This window comes from Phacochoerus africanus, chromosome 7 (assembly GCF_016906955.1).
Source record: "Phacochoerus africanus isolate WHEZ1 chromosome 7, ROS_Pafr_v1, whole genome shotgun sequence".
Classification (NCBI taxonomy): Eukaryota; Metazoa; Chordata; class Mammalia; order Artiodactyla; family Suidae; genus Phacochoerus; species Phacochoerus africanus.
In genome coordinates, this window is record NC_062550.1 from 79541740 (window position 1) to 79565564 (window position 23825).

General features: G+C 34.9%; 1 protein-coding gene across 4 annotated transcripts in view; it reads right to left on the reverse strand.

Moving 5' to 3' along the window:
* Positions 1 to 23825, reverse strand: part of NELL2 (neural EGFL like 2) — a 388134-nt gene that overhangs the window by 255462 nt on the left and 108847 nt on the right. The window lies entirely within an intron of this gene.

Below are 23825 nucleotides of genomic sequence, written 5' to 3' on the forward strand. Positions count from 1 at the left end.
CTCTTTCCCTTTTTGCCCATTATGCAGCCAGGGGAGGGCCCCTGACACACCCTAGCATCTGATGCTCTTCCTTGGGACTGGGAATCTGGAGGGAACACAGCAAGGAGGTGGGGGGAGAGGAGGGACCCCTGCATTGCTGTAGGGAAACAGCATCCCAGTAAGCTGTATTAACATCACTCTGCATCTTGCTTTTGATTTGCTGGCCCATCAGGGCACCTTTGCTTAGTGCTTGCTCCAAATTCTGGTGTCTCAGCCTCACATCAGTTCTGTAAACTGCCCTTCTTGTCTGCCACCAGCTCCAAATTGACCTTACAAGCAAGAACCTTAACTAACACATTGCTTACAGCTATGACCAAGGGGAAAATATGTATTGGAATGAAATGTATCAAGGTTTTTAAAAGCAACTGAGTGATAGAACTATGTGTGATTTTTAACCTTCTTTGTGTATTGTCCTTTATTTTCCCTTTTATGTTTAATGAGCATTTACTACCTTAAATTAAAATCACATTGTAAATCCCAAGAAGATAATTTGTCACACTTCAATGTATAATGTCTCTTTGATTTGTCATCCATAATTTTGAGAGGTAACTAAAATCAGAAATAAAGTTCACCATTTATAATAATTTATGCCTCTGCTAATCAAATAGTCTTTGCAATGGCAGAAATATTAAACTAAGATTAGGCTTGGGAGAAATAGGCAACAGTGGCAGGACATCATTCACCTTAACAGCCTCCTTCATAACTCAAGATCAAAGAATAAAAACAAGGTCATGTCTCATCTGACAAAAAGGTTGCACACAACATGAAATGAGAATTTTTCTGCTGCCTTAAATTAAACATAAATAGAAAGATGATCGGATCATCTCAGTACATTAAGCTACAACCCAGTTGTAAACCAGTCACCTAAAGAAAAGCCGTTGCATTTCTAGTTCTGTATATATCATTAATGTGGTTCATGGATGGTACAACTGCAAAGACATTAACATGCACAAGCTTTGAAAATGAAAACCCAGCTCCACCTCTTACCACTACCTATGATCTGACCTCTCACCACCTCAGTTTCCTCATCTGTAAAATAAGGATTCAATACAATGAGCCATATAAAGCATGGTGTCTGAAACAAAGTAAACATTCAATAAATGGTAGCTATTTTTATTATTGCCAGAGTCCCAGTTAGGTATCATTGATAAACCCAGCTCCTTATAGCCAATTCTGCGAATAACAAGCAATTTGAATTTTAACTGAAAAAAAAATGCAGAAATCAGGAGGCATAAGTTACAGATAAAAACAGAAGATTAATCCATCTCATAGAAACTAAGCTGACGGCATTGGTATTATGGACGCTCTACTGCTATAACCAATAAAATATGAAATGTGAAGTCCAGTGGTAGGGCCAAAATTATTGTGTGTTAGGCAGCTATGTTCATTTATTAGAAAAAAAATTGTCTATTTCACCTCACCTTTTCCAGTGATTCCCTCAAACACTTAGGGTGATGGGAGAGTAGGGAGTAAAAGGTGTATTTTCTGGCATTCTTCATTAGAATCAAATGATTCCATTTTTGTTAGTTTTTAATGGTATTTGGTCATCAGCAAGACAGTATAAGGAAGCAATTTAAAAAATCTCAGAATCTTAACTCTGTCTCCAGAGTTCATAATGGGACAAGTCAAAAATCATCTCCAAGCCTCAGTTTCCTTCCCTATCAAAGAGAGGTAGTAAGATTTGTGACCTTCTATTGCTGTTTTGTAAATAAGTCTGAAGTACTTTTTGCACAGTTCCCGATAAAGAGTAAGCACTCCATAGACATTACAATGATGATTTGTATTTCCAATGAATATTTATGCATGTTATTTAAACATCAGCAAATTTTCAGAGTTTATTTTTGTGTAAACATGAACATCAGACTGAAAGTAATTTAATGAGAATCTACCCCCCAAATAGCCATGCTTGAATATCATCTATGATGTTCCCATCAAATGGTCATCCGATATGTTTGAATTCATCTGGTGACCAATAATTCATGACTCCCTAAGGCCAATTATTTCGTTTTTACAAAACAAAGACCTTCCTTATATTAAAGCATAAAAGGAAGACAGTTTTTTAAACTAGGATTTATTCATTCACTTATTCCCCCAAATGTTTATTATGGGTGCTGAGAATATGGCAATGAATAAGGCCAAATAACACTGAAGATCCTCAATAATAAGCACATCATTATCTGAAATTAAGTCTGGACATTTCAAAACTAATAATAATAATACTATAAAAGTCTTGCTGCAAGAAGAGGAATGTAGCTAGGTCAGTGAGGGTAACAAAACTTCTTCATGAATAATGTAGCTAGGAGCCAAAATTATATCACCAAGGGGAAAGATCAGTAGCAAATGGAAATGATTCATGATTGAAGCTCTGGCATCAAAGATGATGCTTGAATGAAAACCTGTCCATCTTATTACCCCACGTAAATAAAATAAAAGGAAAAATGGCCATTCATGAAATGGAGGTAATTTATTACTACTAATGATAAGGCCAGCATCACACACACACACACACACACACACACACACACACACACACACAGATTCTAAGAAATGACACTTTGAGCTATGTATGATCCTGGAGGGCAGCAGAATTTAGTGGTATCTGTATATTTGTGAAATATCACTTTGAGAAAGGTCTTACACAAAGATGGAGAAAGAAAAGAGATGATAAAGCACTGATAATAAGTAGCTACTCACTCCATAGCACAGAGTAACCATGGAAGTCTAAAGTTGAAACGAGTTGTTGGATAAAGGGTGGTAACTACTGAATGCTAGGCCCTCTCATCACCTTGATCTACTTAGTTGTGACTAAGACCAAGCAGATGGAAATTTGTGAAAGATTGGAGCAAAAGGCTCAAAGGAGAGGCCGACTCAAAGAAGATGTGTCTTCCCTACTTTATCAGGAATGAACACGAAAACAGAAGGTTGAGGAAGGCCAGCTGGGGAATATGGACTGCTTCGATGATCTGAAAATGAATGTGTGCAAGTGTGTAGAAAGCATGTAGAAAATATGGCTTACAGATTTTATAGGGGGTTCACAGATCCATGAGATTGATTCATGGACTCCAAGCTAAGCATTCCTGCCTTATGGGAAGACCAAGGAGAATGTCGCTACTTGTGAAGAATGTGACAACTTGTTTTATATGCATACAATTTTTTGACATAAAGTAATTGGTTATAATTACACAAAATTTAAGAAAATACACAAAACATGAAGATGAAAATTCAGATTACCAATGGTACTGTTGGCAAGAGATGATCAACATGAATATTTCTGCATGTATCCTCTGCAGTCCTTTTCATTTAATCATACACTATAATCATCTTTCCAAATCAATAAAAATAAAGCCATATCCTTTTTAACAGAAGTATGGTATTTTACAGTATAGCTGTGCCATTATTTATTTAATATCCAAGTTCCTATTACTTTTTCCAGGTTTTTATACTTAAAAAATATTTTAACATATGTTTCTTTGTGCTCCTGCACAATTACCTTCTTGGAATAAATTATTACAAATGAAATTGCTGATTCAAATGGCATACACGTTTCCAAGGGATGTGAACCAAGGAGATAAAAACACCAGTCCTAGGGAGTTCTCTGGTGGCTCAGTGGGTTAAGAATCTGGTGTTGTCACTGCTGTGGTGAGGGTTCAATCCCAGATTCAAGAACTTCCACATGCCACAGGTGTGGCCAAAAAAAAAAAATGTGTATTGAAATAGGTAAATGAAAAAACATATCAAACAAATAGGTCACACGGTAAAAAAAAAAAAATCTATGAAGAAAATTAAAGTAGGGAAGGAGGATAAGGAGTATGGTACCCTTATTAAATATCCCTAGGGGATATTTAAAATAAGATGTTCAGCAAAAGCCTCACTGAAAAAGTGACATCTAGTGAATCCCTGAAGATGCTCAATAACCCTGAGGCAGGAACCTGCCTGGCAAATTCAAGGAATATCACTGAAGCCCATGTGGCTAGAGTAAAATGAAGAAAGATCAGAATAGTAGGAAGTTAGGTTAAAAAGACCTCAGAAAGAGAGAGGCTGACCATTTAGGGCCTCAGAGTCTAATAAAATGACTTGGGCTGCTGTAAGTAGAAAGTCATGAGAGGGTTTTTTGAACTGTTTTAATATAATCAATTTGGCTACAGTGCCAGGAACAAACTGTATGGAGGATAGGAGGTTGCAGCAGCATCAAAGAGATGAGTTTGAACCTTATTGCCAGAGGTGGCTTGGACCAGGGAAGGTGATGAAAAGGGTGAAAAGATTTTCTTAGGATTAAATGTGAAGTGGGAGAGAAATCAAGAAAAACTTCAAGGTTTTCAGCCTGAACAACTAGAAGAAAGCAGTTACTGAGGTGGGGACTGAATGAAAAGCAAGTTTGAGGAAGAGGATGGTGAGTTTGATCTCTGACATGGATAGTTCGTTATTTCAACTTAATATCCAAGTAAAGATGAGATGGACTGTCAAATATTCAATTCTGGAGTCCAAGGGCAAAGATCAAGATAAGAGAAAAAATTAGGAAACAACTGTTTCATAGAGATGGGATTTAAAGCCCTTAGACAAGATGAGATCACTTAGGAACTAAGTTAATATAGGGAAGAAGTCTGGAAGAGTCTTAAATCCAGATGTCTGGGTGTGAGGAGGAAGGGGCTAGGAGACTGAGAAATAAAACCAGAAAAGTGGGAGCCTCCTCAAGCTCAGGAAGGAGGGAATAATCAAAGTCCAAAAGAATGAGGACTCAGAGTTGAAGAATGGACTTTGCAATGCAGACATCTGTGCTGACCTTGACAAGTACATTTTTAGTGAGGCAGAGAGAGCTGGAGCCTCACTGGAGAAGGCTCAATAAAGAGTGAGAGGAGGGGATCTGGAGACAACTAAAGGGAAACCAAGGAGCAGTAGTTGAATAGTGTGGTCAATAGAGAATTTTTGAGACTATATTATATTATATAATTGATGTATTATATGATTGTATGTACAATTTTAGTATAATTATCTTATAATTGTATTATATTAAATAAATGAAATATTGTATCAATATATAATATTATATAAATATATATAAATATTATAGCATATTTATGTGCTTATGTAATATCCAATAGAGAGGGCACAAAGTAATAGTGCAAAAGAATGAGTGAATCCCAAAGAAGTGCCCTAAGAAGGAATGCAATTTAATACACAGTTGGAGTGTGGGTCTTTGTTAGGGATATGGACACTAAATCTAAAAAGAAGTAAAGTGTAATTAAAATCATCCCACAAACTTTACTCCAATCTCAGATGGCTAGATAAGTGAATTATTTTGAATAGTTTAAGGAGAAACTAACAGCAATATTTTATAAATTCTTCCAGAGATTAGCAAAAAGAGGGCATATCCTAACACATTTTATGAAGCAAAAAGCTTTTAAAGACATTGCAAGAAAGGAAAACTACAAACCAATTTATTTCATAAAAATAGATGTAAAAGGCCTAAACAAATATTAACAGATATAATCTAAAAAGAATAATAGATCATAACTAACTGAGATTTATATCAGAAGTTTAAGGTTGATTTAACAGTTTGAAAATCAGTCAGTATAATTCAATATAAATTAACAAATAAAGGAGAAAAATTAAACATTTAGCAGTTGCAAAATAATGTGACAAAATTTAACATTTATTCTTTTTTAAATTCTGAGGAATAAAAACTGAAGTTGCATTATAGGAGATGAGGAATCTACCAATAAAAATAACTATGACAAGCATCATACGTAATGATGGAATAGCAAAAGTTTTCCCCATGAGATTGGGACAATGAAGATGTCAGTTAACATAATTTTATTCCATATTTATTCCATATTGAATTGAATAGCCAGTGCAATAAGATAGGAAAAAAATATTAAGGTACAAGCACTGAAAAAAAAGAACTATCACTATTATTGGCAGTCAATATTATAATGAACAGTAAATGGATAATGAATAAATGAGTAATAAAGAATGCAAATTAATAAAGGTCACTGGAAGGTCATTCAAAATTCACTTGTATTGCTAACAAGTAGAAAATAAAATTTAACATCAAAACATCACCTCAGAATAAATTTAACAGAAAATGTGCAGTAACTCTATAAAATAAGTGAAATAAAATGGTATATGAAATATTACTGAGAGAAATCTTAAAGTCTCTAATGGAAATAAGTAAATCATTCCTCAAATTTTTGTATAGATTTAATGAAATCCCAGCCAAAAATCAAGCTGTTTCTAAAATTACAAGGAAATGTAAAAAATGCAAGTATATCCAAGATAAACTTGAAGTAAAACAAAATTTGGAGAGTTTACACTACCATATCTAAAATTATTATAAAACCACAGTAGTTAAAACTGTGCAATGTTGGGTACGTGAATGGAAATATGGACTAAAAGAACCATACGGATAGTTTAAAAACAGACCCATACATCTGGGTTCAGTTCATTACAGCAAGGTGACTGCAATTCTAAGAGAAAAACAATGGTTCTTGCAAAAATTGGGGAGCATCAGTTTGACATCCATGGAGAAAAAAGATCTTTGCAATAATTCCCAAGCTATATATAATACAATCCCCACTGCTGAAAACTCAAGGCATCTATTTGGAGACTGCATTACTTCCATACCACTCCTGAGGGCATCTCCAAAGCTATTCTGCCTCAAGACCTTATTCTAATGTAGAGAGTTTAATTAATGATATCTGAAAGGAAGTGAAAAGTAACTAACTCTCCAAGAGGTTTACATTGAAGTGTAGTAGGTTGAGAATGGGGCACTGCACTCTTTTCTTCTTTCTAAAGCTTTTCTAAATTACTATCCCTTTAAAATATGTAATATTGCTCTAATTACAGAAATGGTTCTACTTTTTCTACACAACTCTGATTAATACGTTAGAGGAGAAATTTTAAAGATTTGGTCATTTGAATAAAGCACTACCAGTTCTGTTTTGAAAGACTTTAAGGAGGTATGTTTGTATGTGTATGTGCTTGTGTGTGTTTGATACAGTTAAGTAATGAAATAGATTTGATCCCAAGGGATTTATTAACTGAGGTATCACTTCATTTGAATTTAAAGATGTAAGTTATTTTAAAAGATCTACCTAAAACATGAATTTCCTTTTCAACTGAGTATGTACAATTCTACTTCTGTAGAAAGGATGTGGAATAAATTATCCTTGGATCTGTGAAACCATCTGTGATAGGTGTTTATGGTCAAACAGAATTCAAAAATATAAAAATTATATTTTGGAGTTCCCGTCGTGGCTCAGTGGTTAACGAATCCGACTAGGAACCATGAGGTTGCGGGTTCAGTCCCTGCCCTTGCTCAGTGGGTTAACGATCTGGCGTTGCCGTGAGCTGTGGTGTAGGTTGGAGACGTGGCTCTGGCGTAGGCCGGTGGCTACAGCTCCGATTCAACCCCTAGCCTGGGAACCTCCATATGCCACGGGAGCGGCCCAAGAAATAGCAACAACAACAACAACAACAAAAGACAAAAAAAATTATATTTTATATATCAAATTTTCAGAACACATCCATTTTGATATGAAAAGCTCTAAAAATATATACACATAAAAAAGTAGAGCATGGTCTGAAAGGGAAAAATGTGCTTATTGAGAAATCATTAAATTAGTTAACAGATCATTTAGAATATATGACACTATGTACTTAATTTTACTTTTAAAAAATGATAATATGTCATTTTATAGTTTCTGAATTTGGATGTTTTAGTCAAGCTTTTTTGTGAAAATAAATAAATAAATAAATAAATAAATAAATAAATAAATAAATCTCTCCTGGATGTAGTTTTATCTGTTAGAATGATTTAAGTCAGTTTGACTCAAAAGAAAGAATTTAGTGATCTCTTAAAAACCATATACATTTATATACGTAAATTAAATACTATTACAGTTTTGGATGAACTGGGATTTGTGTGTGTGTGTTCGTGTGTGTGTGTGTGTGTGTGTGTGTGTGTGTTCCCAAGAGGATATAGCAACATTCTTTTCAATTTCCATGCTTTTACAAGTGTGTTAAGGTGTGCATGTAATTGCACTGTTTCAAAGAATAAACAACAAACAATATTTTCAGAAGCAAATTATATTCCCAAGATGGTAAGTTTTCATCTTCACCTTCACCTAAAAATGATTCATGATGCTTTTAGGAAAACATCCATCTGGGGTGACTAAGTGACTCCCAAAGACCCCTGATGCCCTTTGATTCCATGCAGTATTTTATCTGGTTTCAAATCTTCCTCTTAAGTTAACATTTTGCTTTCCTAAGGTCCTGAAAAATCGATAAGACTTCTTTAGGCCAACAGAGGTTGGCCCATGCAGGAATTTCCAGCAGTTTTCTATGTAACAACATTCTGAAACTACGGGCAGACAATAAAGGAAAAGCACTGATGCATGTAAGACAGCTAGAAGTTCTAGGAAGGCTGTATTTGAAAGAAAGGAATTAGTCACAGGGGAGAGGAAGCTGTCAACACTGTAGCATCTGTTTTCTGACATGCTTCATGGGTCATCATGTCTCCTCTATTGCTCAGAATAAATAAGAGCCAAGGAAGAAGGCAACAGGATTCATAGGTCACCCACTGAGATGACACTGTGCTCTTAGTGAGCCTATTACTTCAAGTGTTACTGATCAAAATGGGTACACCCATAACTAAAGAAAACAGATGCAACCCAGTCCCAAATTATAACTGTGATGGATATGCCAAAAAGGTAGGAATCTTATTTTTAACTTCTAGCACAAACTTTTTTCAATGGAGAGGCAGTTTAAAAAATGAAAAGACAAAATATTTTCCCAGCCATGCAGACCACAATGGCTTTATTTATACTGTATCAACTTCAACAGGCCATGATGATGCTGTTGAAATAAAGATATAAATTGTAAGGAAGAAAACTTACGGATAAAATTTTTAGTATAACGAAAAAGCTCAATAGAGGAAAAATATATGGCTGTTGTCTTCAAAGGCAATAGAAAGCAAGAGTATTAACCCTGTCAATAGAATTCTTGGGTTTGGAGGGAAGTAGAAGGGCCATGGTGCTGCTCTAAAACAGGCAGATGGAAAAGCTCTCAAGACAGTGGTTAGGAGAATGGCTCTGGTGCCGGGCAGCTTGGTTCAAATGTTGATTCTGCCACTAACTGTAATCTTGGACATGAGACTTAACCTCTCAAGGCCCCATTTCCTTATCTGGAAAATAAGGATAATAATAGCATCTACCTCTAAGATTGTGATACACATTTAATGAGATTAATCCATGTAAGGTATTTAGGGGATTACATGCCACAGGACAGGAACCTAATAAAGTGTTAATCCTTATAAGGCAGAGAAAGCACTTCAATGAAGCTAAAACATCAGCAAACTGCTCTAGGACCAGATATCAGCAACTGCTCTGCACTCCTCCTATAGTCATTCCTCAAATATCTACTAGGCTTCTTTACAGCAAGCACTGTACCAGGCACAGAGAAGAGTGGGGAGAAGAGAAAAACCCAAGCCCTCCAGGAGCTTCCCATTTCATCATTTTCCTGAATCGATACTCCTCCGGATGATGATTTGCCGTATATGCAGGCCTTCCCTTTTCATGTCTAAAATGTCTGTTTTCTGTCAAATCTTTATTTTACATCACCAGACATTTTTACACTGTTTTTGCATTTATTAGTTCCTATTACTCTGTTATCGAAGCTAGTTAGAAATGGAGAGCTTAAAAAAAATAAGCACAACTTTTTTTAATGTGATTGAACAAAATTCCTGCCATACTGACAAACTGGAGGATAGAAAGATGTTGTCATATATTTATTTCAGTTACTGACTGATGGAAAACAATCAGATTTATTTTTAAATGAAAAAAAAAACATTTTAACCTATTAGAAATGTCAGAAAATAAAAATCCAATAACTAGATGTCATAGAAGACATCTATGCTGTAAAAGTTCCTCAGAAAAATACAGCAGTTAAAGATAACTTACATAGTGAGTGCTGATGCGCACTTAAAAGGAGATATAAAAAAGTCTGAATTATTACTTTTTATGAATATATCTTTACATGGCACATATTCCTTAAGTTTTTTGACAATATAAAAAATGCGTCTGAGTTAGAATGAGTTCAGTTTTCGATTTTATCATTTTATTCATGTCACTAAGAAGCAATCCTACCTGATATTGATGGGAACTGATCAATGGATGTTAAGGCAGGTGGGTGAAGGTCTGATGAAAAACAAAATATTGGAATCAAATTGAATTATCTTTCCATAAAGTACTAATCAAACTCAAAGGGAAAAAATAGTGTAGAATCTGGCAGATCACTAATTTGAGCAGGTGATCAAAGTTAATCTCATCAATGGTAAAACAGATTGACTTAGTATAGCCCCAGATGTGGTCAGCATGATTTTTTGGTGTTCCTAATGAGACACATAGCCTGAGTGGTAAGAATACACAGGCTAAGTGATGAGGAAACATCAGATGGACTCAGGTTGAGGGATGAAATGCTTATACTTCTTAGACCATAAAGGACAGCAAAAACAGGTCAAGACTGGAACTACTCCCGACTGAAGGAAATAACAAAATGTGACAACCAAATGCAACATGTGTTCTAGAATGGAATCATGGATCAAGATAAAAAAAAAGGCACTGTTGTGATAGCTTGTGCAATTTGAGTGGGGTGTGAGATTGGATGGTATTGTGGTGTCGACAATGATTTCTTGATTGGAATGTGTGTGTTGGTTACACAGGGAGAGTGTCATTTTAAGAAAATAAACAGTAGAGTATTTAAAGGTGATGGAGTATATACTGTCAGTAAAAGACACACTGGAATGAGATAAGGTGGGAGCAGATGAGCTAAAAATATTACTAATTAGGAATCTGGTAAGAGAAGACATGGGAGTTCTTCAAACTGTCTTTGTAACTTTTCTGTAAGCTTGAAATTATTTCCAAAAAAATGTTGTAGTTAAAATAAATTATTAACCTGAGAACTCTCCTGCAGAAATTACTGACAATGAGTTGACATTCTTAGCATACAAAAAAGTTCTTAGAAATAAACAAGAAAAATAACAAGATTCGCATGTAAAAATGGCAAATGGTATTTAGAAACTATTCATTAAATCAGACATACCAACAAATTATTAATAATTATATTAAAAACATAAAATTCACTAATATCCAAAGAACAGTAAATTTTAGAAATGATAACCATTTTTCAGATGCCATATTAGCAAAAAGTATTTTAAATATAATGCTCAGTGCTTCAAAGCGTGTAGCTTAAGTCATTTGCAAAGCAATTTTTTTCCTCAAAACATGTATCTTACTTCGCTTTTAGTGCTGTTTAGGGTACTTTTACTAGATGAATTAAATGGATTTAAGCTAAAATGTTCAGTGATTCATGTATTCTGTGGTACACTCAACATCCTCAATAATAATCAATCATAATTTTTACACCACCTAGTGTTGTAAATAACCAAAGGTTAAAGTACAAAGGAAAGGCGATAGCATGTCAATTATCTCCTTCTTTCAAAATGCTCAATGGATCAAATCACTAAAAAGAAGGGGAAAATTATGAATGACTTGTATTCAACTGTTATGAAATACATCAATACATGGTTTCAACCACAAAAAAATATGATTCTTTGCCAAGATCAATAGAATTCAAGTGTGTACAACAGCGAGGGAAATAAGGTTTCTTAAGTAATGGAGATAAAAAACTCCATGTCAAAAAAGGACAACAAAATAATATTTTGAACAGGTCTTTTTTTTTTTTAAGGTACAAGCTTCACCACAGCTACAGAAATAACAAAGTGAGTTACAAATAAGCTGAATCCTATTTCCTGTCACTTGACAATAAACTGCAGAAAGATATTATAACTTTTAAATGAATCTTTGAAAAATGATAAAGGATTGATCAAAGGCCTAAAGAGCATTTTGGGAAGTTTCATAATGACAAGGAAAAGTTTTAATGAGAAAAATTGAAATATATTACACCAATCCCTCAACATTCATCTTGGAAAAGATCATTGAAATGTTAGTGCGTATCAATGTATGTCAGATTAAGAAAAGATAATTAAATGAACTTTGACAGCACCTTGAAAATCTCACTATAACATGAGTTGTAACCAAAGAACCCAACTTTCCTCCAGAGACAAAAGAGAAAGCCATTAAACACCATGGAAGGTGTGAGTTTTAATACAAAGCAGATTCCATTTTTCTGGAAATATAGTTATCTTTGTTTTTTTTACAAATTAGAAAATATAATGGAAAAAATAAAGATCCCACCTGAGTAACAGCACAGCCTAGAAGGTTCCCAGGAATAAGTCTAACAAAATATGTGTATGCCATTTATGGTGACAATTATAAAGAACACAAAAGAAGACATGAAAGAAAACGAAGAGCTAAGTCACCCCACTAGAATTAAAAAAATAAATATCAGAAAAATGCTAACACATTAATCTATAAATGTGATATAATTCCAATACAAATCCCAATGGAATTTTTTTTCATAAAACTTACTTATCAAACTGATTCTAGAGTTTACGCTAAAGAAAGAAGTCTTAAACACAGCAAAAAATTCTGAACAAGAACAGAGATGTGAACTATGAGATAGAAAATCTCATAAAACTACAGCAATCAGAGTAGTGTGGTCTTGCTGCAGGAGTCAGTCATAAGCACATCAGAATAAAAGGCTAGGAATTGATAAGGATCTGATTCTTCGTTTGACATGACAAATACTTGAGAAAAAAATGGGCTACTGGGTATCGGGCATTGGTACCGCCCAGCTTCACCTTTTTGATATTACACTAGATAAGTATACCTACATTTAGGTTTAAGACATCCATTCTTTGCTCTTATTAGGCTGGACAAAGATCATTTGTTAAATAGAGCGTGGCAGATGAAGATGCAAAGTTAAATATAGATGTGGTATTGTCCCCTTTCCAGATCATCAATTAAAACATCAATTGTAAACTAATCAACAGTATTTACATTAATGCCTACATATTAGTATTCACTGCAGAGTCAAATATTATGGAGAAAATTTTTCCCATTGGCATGAAGTCATCAACATCCAAAGAAGAACGTTCACTAACATCAAGGACAGATGGAGTTTTTTCTTCCTTTCCACAAATTGCCCCAAATCATGCCAACTTGGTTTCAATTTTATATAATAGACCATGAATTTTAATAAAGGAAGTTTTAAACTTTCTTCTTTTCCAGTGATTTTCTAATTGGCTTTCTCTTTTCTTTGGTGGAGGAGAAAACAGCATATTCTTTCTTCCCTATCTCGTTAACATAATCCCACCCTTTAGAGATATAAATTATTGATTTGACTGCATATCAATTAAGAAAATATAGCACATCAAAAATCACCATAAAGATTTTAAGGCAACTGAAAAATAGAGATGATATGGAATTCATATTCTTATTAAATGGACTTCGCTAAAATCAATGAATGTAGAAAAATAAACAATGTAGCTAAATAGGATATTTACAAAAGAAGACAAAAATGGCCAATAAAGTATTGAGAAAATAGTCAAACTCACCAAAAAAGTGTTATTTTTCACCTATTAGTAAATTTTTAAAATCCCTGAAGAAAGTAGTACATAGGTACTTTAAACTGCTAAGATTACCATGTATTAAGACCTTTCCTGAAATATATATTTTATGTACATATATGTATTCATATATTCATGGCATGTAGAAAATTATACACACACCAAGTTGGATAGGCATATCTATATTTATACATTCACCCACTACATTCTGAATATCACCTATGAATATACCAATATATTAAAATATTACAATTGGGCAGTGACTTTTTTTTGCATATGCACTTCTAAAATGTGTACATTGAAAAGCTACATTTATAATATAAAACAGAGTTTATGCAAGTGTATCACTGGCACAAAAATAAACAGACTGATGAAACAGAAGAGAGAGGCCAGAACAATTTTTTGTATAAATATAGGATTCCAACTTATGATAAAGGGAGAAGTTCCAAATGAGGGGAGAATGAAGAGCTAAATAAATGATGTTGAAAAAACAGTTATCTGTTTGGAAAAAAATGTTTAAAGCTCATTTCTTACCTATTTGATAAAAAAATTTAGAGAAATTCAAGCATTAGATGAAAAGGAAACCATAAAAATATATTTTAAAAAAGGAAGACTACCTAATTTCAGGGTAAGAAAAGCCATCTTCAAATAAATGATCTACAAGGAATAAATTAATCAAAATAACAATTAAATAATAAAAACACACATGAATAAGAACAGAACTCTAGAGTCAATGTTTTGGGTGAAAAGCCTGGCTCTACCACTTATTAAGTATGAGAATTTAGTCAAAAAATTTAACCTCAGTGTCTAAGTTATCCATGAAATGGGAATAGTAGTTGCTATGTCACAGAATTATCGTGAGGACTGAAGGGAATAATGCATTAAATGAGAGTAAATGAAATAATTTTAGTTCATGAATATAAAAATACAACAGATAAAGTTAATGGGCAGCTAGCAAAACAAAAAAAATTATGAAAAGTTAAAAAATTATGACACATAGGTAGTCATTAGTCAAGATTATATAAACCATTAAGAAAAGAACAACAGAAAATGATATCTATAAAAAGAATGTATAGGGACAGTAAAATCACTTTTTAAAAGTTCAATCTCACTAGTAATCAAAGAAATGCAAAATACTATTTCCTAACTCAACACGGCAAAGATTTATTTAATGTGATAATGCTCCATTTTAGTCAGAATACAGTGAAACTCCCATTCTCAATCTTGGTTGTTGCACTTTACACTGGAATAAGCTTTTCTGAGGGTAATTGGGCATTGTGTATTCTTTTAATCTTTTTTTCTAAAATACGGGAAAATACTACTGTATCCAACCACACAACAAATTACATTTCTTGGAATTAATCCTAGACAGATTCTGGGCTAATGACTGAAGAAAATCGTCAGTCATTTCAGGATCTTTTCATGAAAATTCTTTGTGAAACATGTGATTAGATAGTAAGTAAATCGTTTAGTCATAAGCTGATACCTTGAAGGCAATCAAGGAGAGCTTGCTGTTCCCTGAAATTTAAACATGTCAACCTCATCAAAATGGTGAAAGGGGAAATAATAAGTCACAAGGGCTTATTGAAGAAAAGAAAGAATTAAAATAACATTCTGAAACTTTTTATTCCCAAGAAACAATATTTAGAAAAATAATTTAATCATTAGAAATAATTTGAATGCCAGAAAAAAAAAAACTTAAAAAATGAGTAGCAAGCTGATTTTTAGTAGCTACATGGGCCAATTCAGCCAAGACACTCATCTCCTGTTATCCGCTATAAAGAGTAGATAAGGAAGCGTGAGATGGATGTGGCAGAAGGGTCTTGTAATGACTTAAGATAGTTAGGTCTGATAAGCGGACGTGATCAAAACAAGAAGGAGCCTACAAATACCCCTGTCCTCTATATCTCCATCTAGAGAGGTGACATGTGTGAAGGGAGTGGATGTGGCCGGTCAGTCCATGGTTGCCGCTGCAGCAGCTGATTGCTTCATTGGCCCGGCAGAAAGAATGGAACACTGACCAGAAAGAGAAAACCTCGCTTCTTACGCATGAAACAGACCTGTGCTCCATGAAATAACCTCTCTATATCCACATGTATACCTCTTTCCATCACTTCACCTATATATAATCATGGTATATATAAGTGATATGAGAAATCTCATTTGCTTGCTGAGTCTTCAGTTGAGTTTCTCTGATGAGCAACCCACCCTGTCTTGTAATGGTATGTGTAGGCCTAACCACATTAAAATACACATTTCAACTTTCCTAATAATAATGGAGGCATGAAAATACACATTAAAGATGCAATTTTGTTAGAGAGAAATAATGACATAGAAACATACTTGAAGAGAATAAAATATAAGTAAAGTTTTTTTAATTATGTAGAATTTGGGTTTCAAATTTTTAATTCCATTATTTTTAATGTTATTTATTAAGTGCAAATAAAAAGTGAAAATGTAGTAGCTGTTATGCTAGTCTGTTAATTTTATAATGGAGTTATTTTTAGTTCAGAACCATTAAGCCAAGCAAATAATGCCAGTAAGTTTAATTTTTACTTAGTAATATCAAGAAAGAAATGGCTTAATACATGACAGGCACTCACCAATATGGAGATATATTTTATCAGCCTCCTACATAAATACATTCTTACTCATCTAGAATGTATAATAATTAATACTAAGAGAGTAGGAAAAAAATTACATTTATTTCACCTCAAGTTCATTAATATAGAAGATGATGACAAACTACAAGACAGTTGTGTATATATTTGCAAACTTATTACCACAAACTATTTCCATGTATGCTATTTGCAAAACATTCAAAGTTAGAGGCATAAACATCAGGAAAACTCCTAATTATAATCTCATGAGAACCAATTTATATATTTAAATCTCAAACTATTTTAAATAAAGAGAAGTATTATAAACCACAGAATATAACACTACACAGATTTGGTGCAGAATATGGGGGACTGCACCAAATCTATATCAAGGGACAACAAATGGATTTTATTTATCCTAAGGAAACTGCAGTTTCATAAAACATGAAAAAAGAGAACAGAGTCCTTTTGGAATTTGGGGAAATTCTCTTGTTTGTTTTTACTTATAAATACAGTTTCACTTTTCAGTGAGCCTTTATTGTTTTCTTATTTCTCCTCTATAATTCTTATCCAAAGAGATAAGTGAATTAATATCTTAGAATTATTTCTCTATTCTTTTTTTCCCTTCAAAACACAATAGCCAGACAATGGTAATGATGAGAAAACTCCTTTGATCTAAGTGTCTTAATTTTTGCAGACCTAAAGTACCATACATTATTGTTTTAGATAATAATGATATGGGCTACACGTATACAGAATTGGCAGAAGAGCCACAAACTTTTTTATACTGTGCTCATGTGAAGTTTTGTGGTCCAATTTTTAATACTATCCCCTGTTTGGAAAACACCATTTGAAACCAGCATCTCAGATTGGAAGGCCAAAGGAGAATTTGCTCACAGCCGCCCAGGGCACTGCTGATGAGGTTCCAGGAGCTTCATGATGATGTTGCTTTGTTTGAAGCTGTGTTTCTGTACCAAGATTTGACTTAAGCCCTCTTCTTTGATGTCTGCCTTTCTCACTCCCATGTTGTTTTTAGTTCACTTTGGACACCCAAGAACCCACAGCATGTCCATTGGACTCATATGTCCAAACCAACAAGATTGTGTGATTAGGTTTCCAGCTTTCACACAGTGGCTTAGATGTTGCAAGATAGCTCATTACAGGTGTTGTTATTCCCTAAGAACTTGACTTACAGTCACTCAGAGGCAGCAGCTGCCAGTTAGTGAAATCCTCATGCCTAGAGCTAATGACATTTCAAGATAGATGAGGCACCCTGCATCAATAGAGCAATTTGAACATTCTCCAGATTCTTTGCCCTAGCCTGGTGAAAATTCTCTGATGTCAGTTATGATTCTGGATGTACTCAGATAATCTTTCCCTTGATCTTCCACTCACTTCTTCATCCACCAAATATTTATTTAGCATCTCACTTTGTATGACAGCATGACAGGTGAATGGAGTGTGCAAGTTTAATGCACAATCCTCTATAACAAAAAAAAATTTAATAAAATATTGTTGTCAACTACATAAAATTTCACACAAATACACAGGTTCACCTGGGAAAAGGATCACAAAAGCTACATTCCAGAGTGTTACTGTGGTTGTCTCTAGATTCCACAACTATAGACACTGGTGCTGGTAAGTGCTTACAACTGGCTCTTTGTTCTCTAGAGAAATAATTCTAAGACTGTTTAGGGGAGAGAAGAAAAGAATTAGGAAAAAAGTAAAGATTCCTTAAAAAAAAAAATAAGAAGAATATTGAGGCGTTCCTGCTGTGCTACAGCGAGTTAAGAATCCTGCATTGTCTCTGCAGCAGCTTGTGTTGCTGCTGAGGTACAAATTCGATCCCCAGTCCAGTACAGTGGGTTAAGGATCTAGCATTGCCACAGACGTGGTGTAAGTTGCAGCTTTGGCTTGGATTCGACTCCTGCCTCAGGAACTTCCATATGTCATGGGTACAGCCAGAAAAAAAAAAAGAGAGATTTATGAATAAAAATACATTTTTATAAAAGCTCTGCTCTGTAGCATGTGCTGATTTCCATAGCCTTCTTGAAGCTACAACAATGATGCCAGCCAGCACACCAGGTTTCAACTCATCAGCCCGTATAAGCCCACTCCAGAACACCACTGATTGGCTGAAAGACAGTTTCCTCTTTACATTTTTCTTATTTTCAAAATATCTTTAATGATAAAAGTGGTTGCCTCCAGGGATAGAAATTAGGTGGCCAAGGACAGGGGTGGAGACGTTTTTCTTTATACCCTGCTGTGCTTTTTAAAAACTGAACCACAGAACATGTTACCAAATTTATTAAATTACAATTTAAAATTTTTAAACCTTCAATACACCATTGTTATAATTGTGATTGATTACAGCAAATTATATTTTTAATGTCATATGCAATTAATACAGACATATATCTGTGGAACATTAAAATAACAAGGTAAGATGTTACATGTTAGCAAGCCAAGAGGGGTGGCCCAAATTTAAAAAGTGCACGGAGAAAGAAATGAACTAAACTGGGAAGGTCAGTAAAAGCTTCATGGAGATGTGAGTGAAGCTCTGAAGAAGATTTGGATGAACAGAGAGAAAGGAGTGACACGCAGATGATGAGCAGACCAGCCACCGGACCTGGCATTTATACCCTACTGAATGATACCACCTATCTCCACCTCCGCCAGTGCCAGAGCTGACCTTCCCCACTGCCTCTGTTTCTCACTGACTTCCCCCTACTTCACTGGTGTGAGAGCAAGCTGTATCTTAGCCAGGTATCTCAAGATAGCTTACTGCCATCAACCCGCATGGAGATGAGACTGAAGTCAGTGACTGACACGAGGAAGAGGGAAGCCCTTTCACGCATCTCTGGTAATAGCACTAACATTTATTGAGTGTTTGTTCTGTGGCAGGCACTCTGTGATCAAACTCATAGAGCCTAATTCATGGGGGAATAACTCAAGTTCTTGCTTCCTATGAAGTAGGCAAGAACCTGTGGTCAGTGGAGCACTAGGACCTCACTTCTCCCATACCCAAAAGCAACTAGGAAATGAGTTTCCTTCTGCCTGAAAAGGAAGGAAATGGACCCAAGATGGACCTTACAGAAAGCTGGAGTTGCAATAAAGGATGACAGATCACCTGTTCAGTTTGACAGGCATTTTTCAACATGTATCTGGTTTACAGTTAACCATCTTATGAAATACATAAATGTGTTCACTTATCCAGGACCGTATTTTGCAAATTGGTCAACTTAGTAGGTACTTCAGATCATTCTATTAATCAAAACTTGACATTTTTTGTTTGTTTGACTTTTTTAATGATGAATGTGAGAATTAGATTTCCCCTGTTTTAATTTGCATCCAGTAATGGAAAACTTTTTGGTCATTAACAAACAGATTATAAATGAATATTTATTAGCATAGGAAAATCCTCAAAACATTTTGCTAAATTTTAAAAAGTTATAAGATATATTAAAGAATACGATTCAATGTTTTAAATAACAATCTATACATTTTGAAGACACTTAAAACTGAAAATATCACTAGAAACTATCCCTGGGGGGTAAAAACACAGATTATCTTTGCTTCCTTCTTTATGACTTTCCAAATTTGTAAAATTCACTATAAATATTATATGCATTGTTTAAAATTTGTAGCTTAATTTAAAATTCCATATTCTAGAGGGTTAATCTATCAGACTATGAGAGTAGAACCCGCACTACTTCCCCAGGAAAATCTTGAATGTGCCCTGGAGAACTGTCTATTTCAGCCACCACAGGCAGATGTGGGCATCTTCTGTTTAGTCATGTCTTTGTTTGGCTCCTCAATTTTTATAATAAAACATCAGTTTTTCCTCCAATTCAACTACTGTTGAATCTCAGCACTTAACTCTCACTTAACTATCAACAAAGAATAGCTACAATTCGGGTGTTTATCAGAAAAGTTGAATTTGAATTCAGTAACTCAAGAGCTACACTGGGAAAAGCAATTTATGTGGAATATTGCTAGCAGGACATGGAATATTATCAGGCTTTCATATAAGAAGTGCCAGTGGTATTTTGAGCAGTAAAACTTGGCTGCACAGAACTTTTGTGCACACCAGCAAAAGCCTCAAAGGCTTTTAACTTCAAACACCTTTACACTTAGATGCATGGTACTGGCATCACTATAGACTTGCTTTCTCCTAAGTGCACTGTGGCCTGATGCCACCAGCTGACACAAGGTCCTCTGAACTTGTTCCTCTAAAGGCACTCACTACATTTTGCCATAAAAGGTCATAGAAGAAATATGCATCTGGTCTCAGAACCAAGAATAGCTGCATTCCCTTAATCATCTAACCACAGTGACAGTTTTTTTTCTTTGCCCAGATCTGCATATTTCACTTTACTTTTATCTCATTGCCCTAAGGATATCTCTATAAGCCACCTGAATTTTTTTTAAAAAAACAAAAGCAGAGAATAAATAAGAGTTCAGGAAATGATGAAACTAAAGAAATGGATAAGAGTAAGACTAAGGACAGAAAGATAACTTCAGCAACAATAACAGGAAAAAAAACAACACGAAGCAAAGCATAAGGTCTGTAAGGGTGATGGGAGGTTAGCAGCTTTCACAGTGGACTGGTAAAAATACCAAACTCAAGAATCTGAATTATGCTAAGTGAAATAAGTCAGACAAAGAAAGACAAATACTGAATACGGCTTCGCTTATGTGCAGAGCTTAAAAAACAAAACAAATGAACAAACATAAAATAGAAACAGAGTTCCAGATACAGAGAACCAACAGGTAGGGTTTGGGGGGCAGGGAGAAGTAAGTGAGGGAGACTCAGGTGCAAATTGGAGGTGCAAACTTCCAGTTACAAGATAAATGAGTCTCAGGTATGCAACATACAGTGTGGAAATATAGTCAATAATTATATAATATCTTTGTATGATGATATCTTAACTAGATGTATTGTGATTATTTTGAAATCTATACAAATATTGCACCACTATGTAGTATAACAAGAACTAACAGTATTGTAGGTCAGTTATACTTCAAAAACAAACAAACTCATAGAAAAAGGATCAGATTTTTGGTTCCCAGAGGTAGGGATTTGGGGGCGGGGGGGCAGGGAGAATTGGATGAAGGCAGTCAAAAAGTACAAACTTTAGTTATAAGATAAAAAAGTAATACGAACATATTATTATAAATATAATTAACTCTGCTATGTGTTAAACATGAAAGTTAAGACAGTAAATCCTAAGCGTTTTTATCACAAGGAAAACTTTTTTTCTATTTCTTTGATTTTGTATCTATATGAGATGATGAATCTTCACTAAAAATATTGTGATAATTGCTTCTCGATGTATTTAAGAAAAAGCATTATGCTGTACACCTTAGACTTAATACAATGCTGTATGTCAATTATATCTCAATAAAATTAGAAGAAAAAAAAGAAAAAGAAAAGGGTTTAGAGCCTGACTCTGTCACTAATTAGATAAGTGATACTGTAAACACACACACACTAGGCAAAAGGGAAGCCAGTCTGACAATCTCTCCTAGACACTGAGAGAAGGCAGAGCACAGAGGTCCAGGAGACCGGCTCTACAATCACACTACCTGTTTAAACCCCCGCCCTTACCCTTGAGAACCTTTAACAACTTAACCTCTCTAAGGCTTGTTTTTCTTATCTGTAAAATGATAACGATAATAATGACCTTGCAATATGATGGGACTATTGTGGACTTTTTTTCTCTAGTATTATCAAGCATTTTATATAGATTAACAGAGATTCTGAGGTTCAGAAGAGGTAAGTAATTTGCAAGAGGTCACAAAGCCAATAATTCTTAGAGCTATGACTGAAATGCATGCAGTCCATCTCCAGATCTGCATTCTTAACCACTTTAGGATATTGATGATAAAATGAACTAACACATGGAAGGCATAGAGTACCGAGCCTGGAAAATGGCAAGGCTTTAATAATTGATGGCTTACTAAGCAAAGGAAAAGTGTCTTACAAATATAAATGATTTTTAATAACATATGAAAATATCCTGTATCTCAAATATGGTATTTTTTCAAGTAAGTGTCATCAAATTTGTAGATGATACAAAGGAAAAATGAATAAGTAAAACAAGAAACTAGAGATTTAACAATAAATTTAACAAGTATAACTAGAAAGCATGAGAGCTGAGCACAAAGATTTATGTATAAATATACTTATCATGGCATTATTTATTAGAGTTTAAAACAGAAATGAGTTAAATATCCAAAAGTAAGGAGTTGATCAAAAAAAAATATGGCATATCTACATGTACGGAAAAAAATTGAATTAAAATATGACAGAAATTAAAACAGTCTTCTTTGGGTGATACGATTTGCATGAATTTTCCTGTTTCTTAATTACACTTGTCAATTTTCCAAGTTTTCTACAGTTAACAAATCTACTTTATAGGAACAGTAAGAAAGGATCTATCTGACAGAACATCTTCTTCAAGGATCTACCTGATAAAGGTTGGGTATTTCATATCTATATCCTTACCATGACTAAGGCGCTAAAAAAAAACCTCAAACTATTTTAATAAGCATCAGATGGAAAATGCATAGATTACAAGACGTCCACACTGGTCAAACATTTGTGTAGTTAATATATTCAACTCTAGGGACCAACAAAAACAGGCCATCTGGATGGGATGGTCATGAGAGATGCTATCTGAAAAAAGGTTGGGTGAGTTCCATGTCTCTACAAATGGGAAAAAGTCACAGGGCAGAAAAATCTACTGCCCAAAATACTGGGGAAATTTTCTTAGCAAGGGGAAATAATCAGCAATATATCAGGCTGCTCTGGGAAGGAACAATATCCTTTGCAGTGTGTGAGTCAGGCTGCCTAAAGCCCAACTTCAGAGGGCAGGGTCACAGTGTTGTAAGCAAGGAGCTCACCTGATATCAATCACCTGAAGATGAGGACCAGAAACACACCAAGGGGAAAAGCCCCAGTGAACCCTTGGACGTGAACCTCTCCCTTTAAGCCAATTACCCAGTGAATGTGCGGATGACACCCTCCTCTTAAACACAGGCCAAAACCTGGCGGGAAAGAAACCCAAGGCTGGGGGGGGCGGGATGGCTGGGAAGTTATGCCCATCCTTTGGGGTTAAAGATGGAATTAAATGGGGTCTTAAATCCCTGAGAGTAATCCAGGCAGAATGTATCAGGAGCCCTGTTCTCAACCTGTATTTGCTCTGTTTGCCTTTTAGGGTTTAGTAAAGATTCACAAAGTCCCAGGCTGTCCCATCTCTAATAAGAGAAGCCAAGATGTTTCTGCCCACATCTGAACAGGACCATTAAAACCCGGTATATGTAAAGCGCTTTAGTCTTCACAGCAACCTAAGAAGGAGGTACTGGTACTATCCCCATATGACAGATGAGGACACTGAAGCACAGGTAGGTTACATGATTTGCCCAAGGTCCGCAGAAAGTCATGAACTGGGTATTCAAAATACGAACAGGAAGGAAATTCCATTGTCAGAACTTAAAGAATTTTCAGGAAGGAATCATTTTAAGCTGTTTGATATTATTTTGTAGCAATTTATGTATATGCTCAGTGTCATGAATGAATTTCTTCTTTCCCCTCTCCCCTCCCCCTCACTACTCCCACCAGCTCTCCTGAATATGCTTCTACAAGTGCAAGAGGC